At 45.1% G+C, this 5,042-nt stretch overlaps 1 non-coding gene across 1 annotated transcript; it reads left to right on the top strand.

The window, feature by feature from the left end:
- The first annotated feature begins 3,264 nt into the window (after positions 1-3,264).
- Positions 3,265-3,428, top strand: LOC115868667. The gene has a single exon (XR_004045732.1). It is a non-coding gene; the product is annotated as a U1 spliceosomal RNA (small nuclear RNA).
- Positions 3,429-5,042: the final 1,614 nt, after the last annotated feature.

The raw sequence follows: 5,042 nt of genomic DNA, 5'->3' as shown, positions 1-5,042 counted from the left end.
ACCATCACAAAGCAAGAGACCCGAGAACTAGAAAGGTGAGGCTCACCACCCATTTATCCCTACGCCTTTCAATTAGCCCCACATGTGATTATCGGCCAGGCTTGCACAATTGACTAACTCACCCCTCAAGTCCCCCCTAGACTTCTGGAGACCCTGGGCACAGCTGAATGAAATGTACCAGAACTTGCTTTCTCCCTGTGATTAGTTGTTGCAGATCAAATGGTCATGCTCCATACAGATCCCATTGGCTGATTTCTCAGAAGTAGGCTTGATTTTCCAGGCCTTATTTCCTACTCTAGAAGCTCTACCTGAAATCTATTTAACATCATAGCAGCACACAAGCCCCTTCTATCCCATGGGTATCCCATGGTTGTGCTTGAAGGGCATGGTCTGGGATCCAACTCAGGGCTGCTGAATGGAAGGTGAAAATTCTACCTCTGAACCATCTCTCCTCTTGGAGCTGAGGTTTACCTTGTGACCCTGGAACTTGTCCTCTGCATTTTTGTTTCCTCCTGGGAGTTGAATGTTACATCAGCGAGTCTTCATTTCTACAGGTGCCTGTAGCCTGGTACTTCAGAGACCCAACTTCATACCCCGCTCGTGCCACCCCCCACCCCCAGCCAAGTGACAGGACTCTGGAGACCCAGAGACTCTGTTTATTTTTCTATCCCAAGATTTCCCAGGGACTCAGTTGCCTCTGATGTCCTCTTTTATGCACGTACTGATGTGTCTGCCTTATGCTTTTTATTATTCATAAAAATGTGCTCGACCCAGGTCATCATCTAAATTCCAAGACAGGACTGATTTTCCTCACCATGCTCCTTTCTGGTGTTCTGGGAAGGGGACTGGTTTTGGAGTCGGGAATCCCAGCTCAACCAGGAAGGAGCCAGATGATGTTAGGCAAGTCACATCACCTGTCTGAACCTCTGTTTATCCCTATGGAAAAAACAGACTGTAAATACTTGGCAGGTATTTGCCAAGTTGATATGCCATCACTGTTGCACAATGGATCAATGGTCAGGATTCCTACCACAGAGGGGGGCCATAGATTTAAGTTACAGCTTTCAGGCTAGGACAGTGATGGTCTGGTACCTAGCTGACTGGGTTTGTGAGGTAACATATTGTGCCAACCTGGCTGATAAACACATGTAGGATTAATTGAAGGGCGGAGAGATAAATGGCTCAGCGAGCCTTGCCTTTCTTGTCTCCTGCTCTTTGATGATCGGACCAGTGTGCGCTGCCTTGCTTGTTCTTTGCCTCAATTTGTAAGCTACACTACCTGTAGGACACCTAACCTGTGGACTGTGTCACTGTAATTTGTCACATCACTGGAATTTACATCTCTTGAGCTGGGGACTATTGGACTCTGTCATCTGGCTTACTGTTGTTGACCTATCTTGCTGTTTGCTGCCTGTGTCCAGATAGCCTGAATTGCTCTACAGAGGAATACCCGGTGGCCCTCAAGACTTGAAGGACTGCCAGTGACTCACGGGAGTGAGTTGCACTGAGCCATTTGTACTGCTTTATAATTTAATTAACTGTTTATTTCTTATGTTATAGATCTATCTATCTGTATAAATATATAAAAATTTATTAGCATTCTGGTTTTGTTTCTCTAGAGAACCCTGTCTAACACAGTCTGCTTAGAACAAGTCATAACACATGAACTTTTCCAGAGTCCAATTTAACAATGAATGTTGGCAGGCCTTTCAGCTTCTGATAGTTTCTTTCTTGATGTTATGCTGCTCCTTCTTTTTGCTCCCCACCACCCCCTTCTCTTCTCCTTTCTCTCAACCTTCTTTCCCTAGGTAATCTCTGGCCTCTAAGATGCCTACAGAACAGCCTAGGCCCAATTCTCCACCTCCAGCTACACATTTTCTAAGTACTTCCCCTAGGAGGCTGCCTTGGAAGAAAGAGATGAATCTAACCTGTCTTCTGTGGCAATGTGGCTTCAGGAGAAGCACTTGCCTCTTCCAAGCCAGGTCAGACATTACTAATCTCTCAGGATGCTAAGCCCAAGTGTGACCTCTTAAATGGTGATCCAGACGGCCATTAACATTCTAGGGCTGGCACCTGAAGTTGGTAAGAGCTGGAATTTCCTGAGTACTTACTATGTGCCAGACCCTATGCTAGATTTGCTATCACATTACTCCCTTTGAGACACTTCTATGAAGACGACTGGGTAGGAGTTCTCAAGCAGTGGTCCTCGACCTTTAAAACACCATAGAATCTCCTACGAAGCTTCAGGAATCTCTGGGTTGGCAAATGGTTAGAGTGCTTGCTTAGCTGCTGATTGAAAATGTGGAGGTTCACATCTACCCAGAAGTGCCTCAGCAGAAAAGCCTGACAATTGGTTTCTGAAGATACAGAGCACAATTTTACTCTGATACACATTTTTTTTTTTCCTGATCAGAGAGCGAGAGAGGTCTGCTCAGGAATTGTTGCAGAAGTTAGGGCATTCACCCCTCACCCTCCCTGAACTCTGCTTCATCTTTGAATATCAGCCTGATCAGTTTCAAAGAAATAATTTACCAATTGATAAGAGTCTATGCAGCGCAAGTCATCATCTGGCTCCCAAAAAGGGAGATTCTGAAACCATGTTTTGTTTTCTTTTAGTCTCCACCCACTTCCCGCCACCGCTTAGCAAGAAGGACGAATACATGGAAGATTACCTCCCACGTGGAGCTTCCTGGGAAGAAAGAGGTGAAGCCCACCTGTTTTCTGTGGGACTATTCTCCGTTTCCATGCCAAGTCAGACATCACTAATCTATCAGGTTGTTAAGTGTGAGTCCAACCTTTTAAACTGTGAACCAGGCAGCCATTAACATTTACTGGAGCTGGCACTCAATAAGAGCTAGCATTTCCAGAGAGCTTGCTGTGTGCACAGTCCCATGCTACATTTGCTGTCACAGGACTTCCTGTGTGACAACTCTATAAAAAAGCTGCGGTCATTGTCCTTATTTTTCAGAGAAGCAAACAGCTTCAGAGAATTAAAGTATGTTGCTCAAGGCAGCCAAAGTCCAGAGCCTGAATTCTTGCCCTGACCCTTCACTGTCTTCTATTTTCTATCCATCTGTCAGCTTGCTCTACTGTGGTGCCTTGTGTGCTTCTGTGACTCTGGGAGCCATGCCACTGGTATTTTGAACAGCAGCAGGGCCAGCCCTGGTGGAAAGGTGTTAGTGGAGCTTTCGGACTCAGTCAGACCAAGAAGAAGTAGATCTGGTGGTCTACTTCCAAAGATTAATAATTAAAACCTTGTGGATCATACTTACCCGGCAGGGGAGATACCATGATCACGAAGGTGGTTTTCCCAGGGCGAGGCTTATCTGTTGCACTCCGGATGTGCTGACGCCTGCGATTTCCCCAAATGTGGGTAACTCGACTGCATAATTTGTGGTAGTGGGGGACTGCGTTCGCACTCTCCCCTAAAAAAAAGAACCCCCCCCCCTCAAAAAAAAACACCCCCAAACAACCAAACAACCTTGTGGATCACTGACTTGTTTGTGCCCGGCATCAGGAGGGATCAATTGCTGGAGGAAGACTTGATGTTTGGGCGATTCGAAAGTCATTGAGGGCAAATGGGTGCAGTGGACCAGCACGTTAGCTGAGAGGATGGGCTTGAACATGCAGACTACTGTTACGCAGGACTGGACAAGGTTCCGTCCTGTTCTACATGAGGTTGTCAGGAGTTAGAACCACTCCACCACAGTTAACACACACGTTTTCCATCCCTGACCCGCTATTGCCCCCTTGCCTTTCTGAGCACAGGGCCTGTGAGCCTTGAAAGGTGAGAATCTGTGAAGATACGCTGGCTGCACCTCTAGCTTCCCTGATGTCCTTTAACCAGGGATCATGGGCTTCGTTTCACAGAAGGAAGCTCATTTGGGTTTTGACATCTTCGGCTCAAATGACAGGAGGAACTAGAAGTGGGACTCGTCAATGCCTAAATCCAACCTGCAAGCCCGGGGACTCTGGGGGCTTCATAGATGCTTCTCCTCGTTCCTTAAAGACTAACTTGGTTTAATTTGCAAATAGATGTGGATCTGGGGCTGACCACGAACAACAAACTTCATTAAGGCCTTCCTCAGATTTTGTAAAAGAATGCTGTTAATGATATTGAAAACGCCATGGACAGCTAAAAGGGCCAACATGCCTGTCTGGTAAGAAGTACATCCAAAATTTGCAGTATCAGGACTGTTCGTTTTGAACCCAAGTAAAATGAAATCCTGGACCACTTCAATAGGTCCAGTTGAGAGGATTTTTGGTTTCTTTACATTGACAGAAAAATGAGATTTTCTGTTCCCTAAAGTTACAGTCTTTGAAACTTACCGGGAGCAGTTCTACCTTGTCCTTCAAGGTCACTATGAGCTGTGATTAACTCAAGGGCATTGAAGGTTTTTTGTTTGTTTGTTTTGTTTTTGAGTTTTACATTAAGTTGTAATCCCAAATTTTGTCAGCAAGTACTTCTAGTCTTCCTCACTTTCTGCCAGCAAGGTTGTGTCATCTGCATATTATTGGTGGTTAATAAACCAATCCCTAGGCCTCTTTCTTCTTCCTGCAATCCAGGTTTTTGGATTATTTGCTCAGCACACAGACTGAATAAGTATGGTGAAAGATACATACCATTTATGCTTTTTAACTGTGCAGCATTCTCTTGTTCTGTTCAAGTGACCTCCTCTTTGTCTATGTTCAGGTTCTCCATGAGCACAATCAAGTATTCTGGAACTCCGGTTCTGTTTCATGTTATTCCCATTTCTTGTGATTCACACAGTGGATGTCTTTGCACAGTCAATACAAGACAAGTCAACATCTTTCCGATATTCTTTGCTCGCACTCAAGAACTATCTGACAGCAGTGATGTCCATCATGTCATGGCTTGTTCCGAATCCTTCTTGACTTTCTGGGAGCTCCCTGTCAATGTACTGTTGCAAACCAGTTTTGAATTTTCTTCAGCAAAATTTTAATTGTGTGTAATATTAACAATGTTGTTTGAGAACGTCCCCATTCTGTTGGGATCCATTTCTTGGCCGGCCCAAACACAG

This window comes from Echinops telfairi, unplaced genomic scaffold (genome assembly GCF_000313985.2).
Source record: "Echinops telfairi isolate 266 unplaced genomic scaffold, ASM31398v2 ScPeMD7_17;HRSCAF=63, whole genome shotgun sequence".
NCBI classification, from domain to species: domain Eukaryota; kingdom Metazoa; phylum Chordata; class Mammalia; order Afrosoricida; family Tenrecidae; genus Echinops; species Echinops telfairi.
This window is presented reverse-complemented; position numbering and strand designations above follow the sequence as displayed.